The 13,065-nt window shown below is 47.9% G+C and overlaps 1 protein-coding gene across 12 annotated transcripts in view; it reads left to right on the forward strand.

The window, feature by feature from the left end:
- The window catches only part of PROM1 (prominin 1), a 922,577-nt gene that overhangs the window by 701,628 nt on the left and 207,884 nt on the right, over window positions 1-13,065 (forward strand). The gene's annotated exons all lie outside the window — the stretch shown is intronic.

Raw genomic sequence — 13,065 nt, forward strand, 5'->3', positions numbered from 1 at the left:
AGTCCCTGCTCGGAATGAGGTCCTCATGCATCTACCTGGTGCGCCTGTGCAGGCTACGGATGTGTCCTCTACAAGAGTTCCTCGACGCCCGTTGGATACAAGCAACGGGCAGCTTCGAAGACAGGATCCCGCTCAATGAGGCTTTCCACCAAGGTCTCCGATGGTGGGGCACCCGCGCGCATCTTGTGGCAGGCAAGGACTTTCAGACCCCGGTACATCAGGAGACGGTGACGAAGGACGCCTCCCTGGAGGGATGGGGAGAGCACATCGGAGATCTGCATGCGAGAGGCCTTTGGCTACCGGAGGAGAGGTCAGTCCACATCAACATCCTGGAGCTCCGAGCAGGGTTCTGGGCCCTCAGGTCGTTTCTCCCGTCCCTCAAGGGCAAGGTGGTGAGGATATTCACTGACAACACCACCACAATGTTCTACATCTGGAAGCAGGGAGGCACCAGATTCCCAGCCCTGTCCAAGGAGGCCCAGGATCTGTGGCACAGGGCTGTCGCCCAGGGGATGTTTCTGGTGCCCTTCCATCTAGCAGGAATAAAGAACGTCATCACCGACTCACTCAGCAGGGAGCTTCGCTCGTGCCACGAGTGGGAGCTGCGTCAGGATCAAGTGGATTGACTTTTCCAACAATGGGGCAAACCCCAGATCGACCTGTTTGCGACAGCAATGAACTCCAAGTGCCAGAGGTTCGCCAGCAGGTTTCCCCAGCCGAGGAGCATGGGTCACCATTCGAGCCTCTGCATTCGGCACAGTTGAAATTTCTGTCGTGGAAAACAGCGTTCCTTGTGGCCATCACCTCCGCACGATGAGTGGGAGAGATCCAGGCCCTATCCTGCAAGCCTCCATACTTCACTTTCCTCGAGACGAGGGTGGGGCTGAGGACGCACCCCTTCTTCATGCCCAAGGTGCCGTCTGACTTCCACCTCAACGAGCCCTTGGTGTTGCCAGTTTTCTTCCCGTCGCCTTCGTCGCCGGCCCGAGAGGACTTTGCACTCGCTGGATGTAGCTAGAGCGCTGAAGTTCTACGTGGACAGCACGAAGAGTTTTCGGAAGACATCACAGCTGTTTGTGAACTTTGGACCTGTGAACCAAGGGAAGGCCCTCTCGAAGGCTTCCATTTCCAGATGGCTCTCCAGCTGCATCATGCACTGTCAGTGGTTGGCAAACCGACCGTTGCCCGGCCGTCCGAGAGCCCATTTGACCAGAGCGATCGCTGCTAGTACAGCGTTCTTGTCTGGTGTGCCCCTGCTGGACATCTGCAGGGCTGCTACGTGGAGGTCGATGCACACCTTCACGAAATTCTACTGCGTAGACTGGGATTCCAGGGAGGAGTCGAGAGTCGGCCAAGCAGTGCTGCGCAACCTGTTCGCCTGAAGGTGGGCCTGGTGAGGAGGTAAGAGCTGCTTAATGTTGAGTTTATGTAATGCTTAATGTTGAGCCTTGCCACCTCCCGTGGTTGTGCATGTGTGTACTGCTATGTATTCTTATATTCATGAGCATGTGAATCCATGCCAGACCCCATGCTGGAGAAGGAACACATTACTTATCTGTAACTGTTGTTCTCCAGCATGGGTCTGGCATGGATTCACATGCGAACCCTCCCTCCTACCCCTCTGCTGCTCTTCACTTGGTTATGCTGCCACTTTACGTGCTACCAAATCTGAGGATGGCTGCCAGGGGTGGGGCTTAGGGAGAGGGCAATCATTGGCAGGGGGCAGTATGACCCAGAGACCAGTGATTGGTTACTACTAAGAAAGACAGATCAGAAACCAAACTGATACTGATATTTTCTTTACCAAGTATTCCCAGCCTGACAACGGGGAATATATTCATGAGCATGTGAATCCATACCAGACCCATGCTGGAGAACAACAGTTACAGGTAAGGAACTTGTTCCTTCTCAATGATTTTAGCAAATACAGCAATGTTGGCTATAGGTCAATAAATAGCAGGATTGTTGTTGTCAGAACCTGCATTTCTTGTAGGGAAGTGATTAAAGCATTTTTGAGAGCCTGGGTATTATTCCTGTGAATAGAAAGTGAACAACGGAAAGGATATCAGGCAGAAGCACTTAGGTGTATGACTTGATGAAGGAGGGCTAAGAGTCAAGCAGAGAGAGGGAAGGATTGAGGGATGTTATTCCTTTGACGTCTTGTTCGACCACATTTGAAAAGGACAGGTTTGGGAGTGATGGAAGAAGAATAAGTCAGGAAATCAGGGTTGTGATAGGTAATGGCAACAAGCTAGCTTCCATTAAAAACAGCAACAGTGCTGACAGCTTCACCATTGCTGCCCCAGCAGATCTGGTATGTCAGTATGTGTGTGGAGGGGCCTCAGTTGCCATGAATGCATAGTCCATTGCTGTGCTTGTTGCCAGGAGTTCCAATATTTCAATCTCCATTGCTCGTGCTGTGTGGTGTCGCCTACAGGGTAGATTAGCGGACAGGACACCAGTTGACTGTACCTTTTGAAAATGTACTTCTTTGACTCAACCTCTTTCCTTTAGACACATTACATTTTTGTACCTCCTGTAGGAACACTTTTTGCAACATGTATAAGCGAAAAGAGTTCTGATCTAGTACTCAGCCCATCCCAGACTTGGGTCCTGCACCCCAAAATGACTCCTTGCTTCTCCAAACAGGTTTTTCCTGAGGTGGGTGGTAACTGACTAGCCCATGAACGTATTCTTATGGTTGAATTTTATTTTGGGATGGTATCAACAATCCATTGCAACAGTTGATGAATATTTTTGCTCTCTTTCTACCCAGAGAGAACCAGGATGATATAATGTGATTAGAAACCTTGATATCCCAAAAACTGATATTTAACATACTGTTGTTTCTTAGTGCTACCCTTAGTGGTCCTTTGTTGAGGAAAAACCCCTTGAAGAACTGGTACTGAAGAATCAAACTCGCTGCCTCTCCCAAGGGATGCACTTTGGGATGTGCCTATCTGTGCAGCTGTTTCTCCACTGATTATTGTCCCCTAGATACAAACTCTACAATATAGAAGGTGGTTAGGCCTGATCAAGGTGGCATGGTAAAAGTGGGTTTCTGTGACCACTAGGCACCTTGATCATGCACGCCCTCGAGTGTTACAGCTCCAAGGTCAGGCCTGTAGGCCATGGTAGAATGTAATATGTTTCTCAGTAAGTGCTATCAAAATGATTAGCTCCTCCACTCTGCATTGCTGCCACTGTACATAAGTACAGTAGGGCCAGTGGATGCCACTTCTACACTTGTTTCACGGGGGCATCATCAGATGCCTGTGGCAATGGTACAATGGCCTCTTTTTTCTCCCGTCGGTCTTTCTTTGGAGGTGCTGAGGAAGGATTCTTCATAATCACCAGCCAATCCTCCCAGATGTCGTAAACCATTGGAACAGCAACTACCGATTATTTGGATGTTTCCAGACTCTAAAGGAACCCCTCCTTTCGTTGTTCCTCTGGAGCAAGATTAAAAAGCATCACAGCTCACGCGAGCAGAGCATGAAGAGAGCCGATTTTGTCTGGAGGTGGAACTCTGGAAGGCATATCTGGCATGGCCGGTGACTCCCCATCAGCAAGCACCAGGTCATCATACTTATTAGTAGTAGTATGCGCGTCTGGCGATGCATCAGCATCTGGTCCAGTATGTGTTTCTGTGAGCGTAGCTGCAGACGTAGCTGCAGGAGCATCAAACAATTGAGGAGCTAGTCTTGGAGGGTGTGGTGGTGGAGCCACTGCCTCACGTGGAGGCCCGGGAGGAGGACTTCCGATTTGCCTACTTGTGCCACCCTGTGCACCTTGTGTGCCACCCTGTGCACCTTGCGGGGCTGGAGGAGGCAGGCACTGCTGCAGTTCAGTGACTTAAGTTTGCAGGGTAAATAGAATGTCTACAGACAGTCTCTAGATGCCGCTGGCATTCACACAGGAACTGTAGGTTCAACTGGTGAAACAGCCACTCGTGGCCGGGGTGCCTACTGATTCGGGTCTGTTTCTTCCTCCGTTTCCTCATGCTCAGAAAATAAAGTCTCCAGAGGCTCTTCACCTCCCGAGAACACACTCTCTTGCATCAACTGGGCAGGAGTCCACCAGGGTGAAGAGTGGTTTGGTTTTAGTTGGCCTTGGTAGGGAAGAGAGAGTTGGGGATAGCTCCTTGTGCACACTCGTGCTCCTAGGAAATGTAGCGAGCACTGATGCTTGTGAAGTGGATAGCGGTGTCATAGATGTCAATGGTGCAGATGCTGGCCTTATAGGCAGAGCAATCCTTGATACTGTCGTAGTCATCGTCGAAGCCGTCAACGAAGCGATCTTGGCCGGAGTGATGGTCGACAAGATGACAGATTTTTGCCAATGGACCGTCAACAGGGTTGCCAATTGGACTGTCATCGACGAGGTCATAGACGAAGTAACTGGCGTTGACGACGCTGTTCGCATGTGGCTGGTAGACTGGGTAGGCGTCATGGTCGTGGACAGACCCCTTGTCTCCGAACAGTGGGACTAGTGTTTTGTCGTCTCCATAGTCGTCATTGTCGACAGTGCTGCCATAGAAGGGGTCATAGATGGGGCAGGAGATTGGGCCACTGCCGATGTCATTGACGGGGAAGTAGCCGAAATCTGCAACTTATGTCCCCTCCTAGGTTTCTTCCCCCAGGAAGTGCCTTCACGGGATCACAACCTCTTTTTAGAGGGAGTCTGATCTACGGTCTGCTAACCCTGGCAGAGGCTTGACTCCAGACCCAGACTGAGTCAGATTCCCTGGCATCTTCTTCCAGCCAAGCCACCAACCTTCTATGATGATCCTTCCGAGTCTTCATGGAGAATGCTTGGCAAATGGAGCAGTTGTCCACCTTGTGAGTGCAAGCAAGCAATAGATGCATTTTTTCATGTCAATCGTCCATAGAAAAGTTCTTGAGGTGACATTTAATCAAAAAAGTGATGGGTGGAAGATTTTGAATTAATCTGAACCACTGCCACTGCTCTGGGCAACCTTTCCCACCATTGTTTTTGAGCCTGTCTGCGCCATTGCAAAAGGGTTTCAGCCATATGCAACTCAGACAGGTACTGCCACCAATGGGAGCAGCCTGAATTGCTAGTGCAGGTCCCCTCTTCAAGGAAACACAAGTAGCCACAGACATGTTTTGGTCTTGTTTGGCCTCATCAGTGAGGTGCAGCTTGGTTCCCTATGGCACTGCGAGCAAAAAACCCAGGTCTGGCATACCCTCTCTCACATAGGGAGAAAAACTATAACCAGAAATATGATGGGTGGACGGTTTTAGATCAGGACCTGCAAAGACTTTTCTTACTGGTGTCTGCCATGTCTGCGTGGAGAAGGCCTGAAATCGTGTAGAGGGCCTCTCTGAGAAGATCGGCGGATGTTCAGAAGATTGTTGGATATTCGGATCTTCACCGGCAACGGATCCCCACTACCAATAACAATTTGAGGACTCCCAACACGTAAACATGCAGTACAAATCTGAAGATGACCACTGGGGTTGGAGCCAAGGACATTGGCTGGGGCTGTGTGACCCAAAGTAGCAGCAATAGGCTATGCAATTACCAAGCAGTTTTAAGTTTAAAGCAAAACTGCTTTATTATTACTGAGGATTCCCAGCCTGACGAATATTCATGGGCATGTGAATCCCTGAAAGATACCAATGCTGAAAAACAGGAGTTACAGGTAAGTAACTTGTTCCTTTCCTCTCTCTCTGTTATCACAGAGCATATCCCTGATGAAATAAGAAATGCATGTTGAGATGCACCTATCCTAGCAGATGTTTGTCTGGTGACTAGGCTCCCCTGTTGCCGGCCAGACACAGTGAAAGAGCAATGGAAACTGGGGTCTCAACAGACTCCTGCATGTATTTTTCAGAGCAAGCTAGAAATGCTCATGTGGAGCATAAGCATTTCTATAATTTATTTTCTCTTTTTATTTCCCAGTCCGAAAACGAGATATAAATGTAAAAAAAGCAATGCCAGTCATATACCGTGCACCTGCAGACATTTACTCCAACTGTGCATAAATCTGCTTTGCAAATAACCATGTAAACTCTCACATTCTGCTCTTGCTTCTCTCCGTAAATTGGGTTCAATGCTTTCCTTTTATAAAACACAAATATTGCAAACCAGTCTGTGTAACTTTGTCTTGCAATTATTCCCTAGAAAAGCCAAGATTGTATGCATAGCATTTGGATACACCATACGGAAAAAACATGTAAAGATTAACAAAAACTAAACTGTACAGCACTTTCACCACCACTTCTTAAATCGTCAAATTCCTCCTTAGGATATTTGCTCCTCAAAAATGTTAAGTTGTCAGGATGGCTATAGTGGAATGAATGTGATTCATAGCGTGCATACCACTTTCAGCATGATTTAGCATGCCTGACATGAATAGATCATTTAAAGATTAATACTTGTGCAGGCTGAAGAAATGCAAAATAGATTAAAAGATCAAGCATATTATGTTAACTCTCGATACCAGATAACATTTTGTTTATAGGTACAACAGTAAAAAGAACTATGTACAAATTACTATTATCAGTATTACCATTATTAGAGTTAGATCTACTATATATATATTAGTATTGCTTTTATAATACTATCTTAAGGAATCCTTCATAACCATATACAATGACACACATTGGCAACAGTTTTGGCTTTTTTGTAAGGCTCGGCAAAGGCATTTGCCAGGCAACGCCATAATGGCATTGATGTAGCAACGGCAAAATGATGCAAGTACCTGGGCATCTAATAGCAGTGGCTGGCAAATGCCTGATACCTATACACAAGCTAAAGCTGTTGGCTTTTGTAATGCTTGTTTTCAACAGGACTTCAGCGAAGGACACGCATGGTGCTTATAAATCGAGTGGCTGTAGGTAGACCTGGTTGACATTTTGATTACACCAGTAGCGGGTTTATAGCTCCAATGAAGTCATTAACTCTCTGAAGACTGCTTTGAAAAAACACTGGCATGCCCTCCAAGCACAACGTTTGATGGTAAGGCTTGCTCCCAGGAGGATGTGTTTTGTGCGTGGAGGGGCAGGAAGTGGCCTTAGGGATTAGCATGGCCATGGCTGTCAATTTGTGGGTAAATTACCAAACGACACCGACAAGCGTTGTGTCCCTCCTCATATGCCATTTCTCCCTAGCTGTACTCTAATGCAACAGTTTGGGCTTATAGGTGGCACTTTACCTAATAGACAAAACTAAAAATAAAATAATGGAAGTCACAGAATATTTTTCATTCCCTGTAAATCTTTAAAAATATTAAATCGATTTGGGTTCTTAACTGAGACATTTGCATATTTACATAGTCCGTATGCTACTAGTGATTGTTATGTTTCTTTGGTGAACGCGTTTCCTAAATCCACGCATGTTTGATCTGAAGACGGCCGTGGCACCGGGCACAGAGTGGCACAAAGGCTGCTCACGCTGTCCTTTAACAATGACCTTTTGGGCTGTGGCTGTTGCTTCGTGTTTTCCTCTCATTGTGACAATCTCTGCCAACGGGGAGAAACACACACCTCTTTCTCTTTTAGTGATTCCAAGCAAAAGGCTCAAAGCAATATCATATTTTAAAGAGGAGATTGTTATATATCTCATAAATATTCTGAAACGCCACCCCTTCATTACTCTGAGGGGGCCATATTCCATTCACCCCCCCCCCCCATTAGCAGCAGTACATGGTTAGTCTGGGAAGAAATTGTGTGACAGAAATGTAAGGGCGAAAAACAGATCTAGCAATTGGGTAACACCGCCAGTCTGCTTAGTGTGCCACTGGGCAGGGATATATTTGGCGGGCAGAAGGAACCGTGTGGTGCATACGCATCCTCGCCCTCTTGGGGCACTGTGGACTCCTCTGCATCACTTATGATTCCCCACATGATGACTGGCCTCATTGAGAACGGCCAGTGCCCCCACAAAAAAAAAACAAAACAGAATAAGACCAGTAAAAGGTTTGGCCTGACTCAGGCCTGTTCTGCTTTATAGGGCATACCTATATGTAAGTCTGGTCTCAGCGACTGCCTTTCTGTTAATGGTCACGCGCTGTGTCTTAAATTGGTGGAACTTGCTGCCTACCCTCATGTATTGGGAAGTGTGAACCACACATTTCTCTGGATGGGCTTGGGACCGTGCAAATGGCAGAGATGTAGAGTACAAAATCCCAGCAACATAACATATGTAAAATATAGATGTCAGGAGGAGGTTTCAAAGTCTCTACCTGAGGTAGCACTTGGGAAAGCAAACCTGGGGCAACAGGGTTGTTTAAAGCAGAGTTAAACGAAACCACTATGGGTTGCTCACTGCTTTAGATGTACTGTGAGGGTCTAGGAGTAAGAGTCGGACACAAAGGTGACATGTTGATTGGTAATGAATTTTATTAACGACCAAAAATGGGGGATTTTGGAGGAAAACCTAGCTTCCGCAACAAAACTAGCTAATGAAACTGTCTGTGTCAGAATGTCCAAAGCAAAGTTTGCCGCCATGTGTCCAAATCCTAACCTGTCCCTCACAAACTAAAGCTCCAAAAGGTGTAAGAAAATAAAGCAGAGGTTCTGCATAACTCAAGGGGTTGATTCCCTTTCCCCAGAGCCTTTCCAGTATATGAAAACAAATGAAAATTCCACAAACTGAAGGACTTGGCTCCTTTTCTCAGTACCCCCTTCTTGGTTTACTCGACTGGGAATAGGGTACACAACCTTCTTGTTCACCCACAGCCTTGGTTTACTCGCCTACCAAGGTCTCGGAGTGTTTCTTGAATATGCAAGCTTCGTATTCGTTGATATTATGGTTTGGGGTATTTGTCCCCCGTAAGTGGCCCAGTCCCCCTTCACTTGATTAACTTCCCAACTCTCTCTTTCTTCAAACCACAGCCTTGGTTCACGATCCTGCCAAGGTCTCTGAATCTCTCTTGTATGTGTAAAGTTTATACTCCTCTTTGTTATTGTTTCCCCAGCGTGGGTCCCAGACCCCCTTCACTTGTATGTTCTCACAGTCCTCTTTATTCTTAGACCACAGCCTTGGTTTACTCTGCTGCCAAGGTCTGTGGGTGCAGCATAAATATGCAAAGTTCGTATTTCTCATTGTTCAGTGTTTATCTTCCCATCATGGGACCCAGACCCCCCTCGTGTAAGTATTCTGCCTTTTTGGTGTCTCATATGTCTTGCCTCCAGCCTCCTGCTGCCCCCTTTGGATTTCCCCAACCTTAGGATCAGCCACCCTGGGACCTGTAGGGTCTGGGCTGCCCCTATCGGGTTGCTTGCGGGTCTCCCAAGGGCTTTGGCGGCTTCTTAGGCTTTCCGGTATCCTCACCAAACTTCTGCATGCTTCTTGTGCTGTTCAGCATCTGTCTTCCTGCACTCCCACAGCTCCAGTTACCAGCAAGAAGCTTTCCTTCGCTCCAGTCTGCTTCCGGTGCCGCAAGCTTTGTGAGAGTGCAGTTCTCTCCTGGATGCAATGTTCTTCTCCCTCTTGCCGGCCTCCGCGTACCTGAAGCCTTTCGTCTGTGCGGGACGAAGAACAAAGATGCCATCCTGCAGTTCCCTCTCTGCCTTTGAATGACAGCGGACCAGTTGGGTCCTTGCATATGCTAGAGCATGTACTATCGTTCATTTTGGAAATCATCATTAATCGTCGCCTCTTCCTCGTCCCAAAGTCACAACCTGGGATGTATTATAACAATACATGTGGGTTTCAGGTAATGTGGAGAAGGATCGGACTTGTGGGAAGGTGGGAGGGGGACAATGATATTGTGTTCTCCTAAGTTGGTCACTACTCTCAATGGGGTTCTCCCTCCCCATGAGATCCTCTCTCTGAGTACCACCCCCAGGGTGAATATTGGGTAGCCGCCTCTCCTCCATGGGCTTATGAAAAGGGGCTACCCCATCTACAGTAGTGACTACACCTTGAGATTTGTCACAGTACAAACAGATAAAACACTTTATTTATAATTGCTAAAGTAGGGAAAAGGTTATTTGTACATCAAACTACATAGGCCTTCTACTTAAAAGGCAGCTCAGAACAAGAACTGCGCTAGTCCTATCCGGTGGATTGCTGAGGTAATCACCAGCCCCTCCATCCTCAGGTGAGGCCGTCCAGAGAAGGTGCCTTTGTGCTTTATTTTTATTTTTACTGAGCATTTTGTGTGCCTTCTCCCTGTCCATCTGCCGTTCCTTTGCTCCCCTCACCCCACACCCAATTTCCTGCCTCCGGCCCTACCTGATTGGTAGTTTGAATCCAGGAAGCCCATCAGTTTATAGACCAAGCCAAGGCAGGCCCACTCTCTCACCGGCTCCGGTGAGTTTCTGAGGTATTCACCAGCTGCTCCATATTCGGGTGAGGCAGTCCAGAGAAGGCGCCTTTGCGCTTTATTTAATTTTTACTGAGCACTCTGTGTGCCTTCTCCCTGCCTTCTGCCGGTCAACGTTCCTTTGCCCCCTCCCCTCACCGCCCAGTTCCCACCTCCAGCCCTCCCTGATTGGTCGTTTGAATCCAAGAACCCCCATGGCAGCCTAACCCGGGCAGCCATTGGCTAAGGGCCACAAGGCAAAGGGCAGCTCCCTACTAAGCAGCTCCCCTCCATGTTTGCCTGTGTTCGCCTGGGACGCCTTACGCAGACTACCTACATCGACTGATAAGGTAAGTGTGGTGTGTGCAGGGAGTACAGACATTACTGTACTCCAGGAAAACCCCATCACTCTTATACCTACATGCACCTAGCCTCATTGCGTAACTGGTTTTCATTGCGCTGCCAAAGTTGAATCTAGGTGGTTTTTCATTGCACGGTCAAAGTTGAATCTAAGTGGTTTTTCATTGAGCTGCCAAAGTTGAATCTAGGTAGTTTTTCATTGCACTGCCAAAGTTGAATCTAGATGGTTTTTCATTGCAATGCTAAAGTTGAATAGAAGTGTTTTTTGATTGCATTGCTTTGTTCTTGGAGCCAAGGACGATGCCACAGCTTCTCCAGCTCTTCCCCGCCTTGGTCAGTTATGCGGGAGGGCCTTCGATATCTCCGACACACAATGCAGGATTTTTCGGTCTGGTTTCCGGGCCTTACGCTTTCTGCCTTGAAGGTTTCTTGAAAGTAACGGCGTCTTGCCAAAAAGGTGAAGGGTAATTCCCTTCTTACAAACCCTTTGTGATTTGCCGTCTTTCTCCCCGCGTTCAGCTGCTGACTCGAAACTGCTGTTCATTTGTGTGCTTTGCCTCGCTCAGAATGTGCTCTCGTACTCCGGCTTTTATCTGTGTGGGGAAGTTCAATGGAAGTCAAGTGCAAATTACTGTCAGTTATTGCATGACCTCACCTGACCATAGTAGCGGGACATGTCAGATACACTGCTCGGCTGCCCATGTGAAAGTGTTGGCAAAGGGAAAGGGGGTGGGTGCGGTTGCCATGTATCCTACCTGGTAGGATGGGTTAAAGGTGTTACAGGGAAGAGAGGGATACCACATCCCACTCCCACTCCCCGAAGAGCCGTCACCCAGGTGATCCTCCCGCACTGGTCCACTCCCAGGAACTGGATCCAAAAGCGATGGCTGTGTCCTGGCCACTTGGAAGACAGACCTCCGGGGACTAGCGGGTGAGGCACATTCTGGTTTCTCACACCACCCAGCTATGACCAGAACTTCACGGACTCCCTCTGTGACTCCCTCGCAATCACGCTGATCCAGCACCCATCGCCCACTTGATTAAAAGATTTGAACATTTGGTTTGATGTTCCTACCAGCCCCATGACCCACTCCTTCACCAATAACTTGGAATCTCTAGGCCTAACACAATTGTTATCTGATCCAACTCAAACCTGACGGATTATTCTGCACTTCAGGCCTAATCTCTCCACTCCTGCCTCGCTCTCTTATCTCGACGGCTCATCATGCTAGTCTTGTCTCGCTCAAGTACCACCCTCCCACCCCCACTTCTAGCTAACATCTTTTCAACAACCCTCTCCACCCTCCCTCTCTGGAATAGAATCATCATCAACCCTGACCTCGCCAATGCCCTACTACTTACACGTCCTGCTCTCTCTTGCAAGTAAGGACAGCCCTCCATTGACCTCTTCGATCAATGGCTCTCCAAAGCTCTGTCCCCCCTCACACCGACCTGTCGCCCCTCTCAACATTAATGCCCACACCTCAAGTGGTACACCCCTTTCTTCAAAACTCTCAAAAACCTCAAGCATCGCCTAGAGCAAACTTTGAGGAGCAACTCCACTGCACAAAACAAAACACCTTTGCAAGACTGAACAGGGCATACCTGTCCGAAATCAAGAAAGCCAAAAAAACGCTATGGAAACAGAATCTCTAACTCCAACAATTGATGCAGGGAACTCCACAAAATCCAAGTCCCCTAGCTGTCTTATCCCTCGACCCCCCCCGTCACCAATCTCACAAGCCTTCTGCGATGAACTATCTGACCAATTTAACATTGTGCTTGATAGACACTGCACCATTGTTGCCAAACTTGCTCTGATCACCCCTTCTACCTCTTGCCATCTCTCGAACCCAAACCCAACCCCGTCCACCCTAAGAGCCCTCTAATCATTCACACCTATTCCCACTCTGAATTCAACAATTTACTAGCACTAAGTCGTCCTTTGGGCTCCCCAGGAAACCCTTGCCCACCCTTTCTTGTAAATAAAAGGACCCTTACTACCACCTGTGCAGGCAACGTAACCCACTCCATGATCAATAACTCTCTCTCCTCTGGTATCTTCCCAGAGGCCTTCAAAATATCTCATGTCAAACCTCTACTCAAAAAATCACCCTTGACCCCCTCTCCCCGTAGAGCTACCACCCAATCGCTAACACCTGCATCCTTGCTAAACTAATAGACTGCGCTGCCTACAGGCAACTTGGCCTCTACACAGAAGCCAATAGGCTACTTGACCCAGCCCAATTGAGGTTCAGACCACTTTATGAAATGGAATCTTCTCTTGCCACTGTCTCCGATGACCTAAAAAGAACAGCTGATTCAGAAGGATGCGCTGCACTCATCCTCCTCGATTTATCTGCGTCCTTTGACACCATTGACCACACAATACTCAGCAACAGGCTCTTCACCCTAGTCATCAAAGA

Source organism: Ambystoma mexicanum, chromosome 6q (assembly GCF_040938575.1).
Source record: "Ambystoma mexicanum isolate Mex_15411 chromosome 6q, UKY_AmexF1_1, whole genome shotgun sequence".
Lineage (NCBI taxonomy): Eukaryota > Metazoa > Chordata > Amphibia > Caudata > Ambystomatidae > Ambystoma > Ambystoma mexicanum.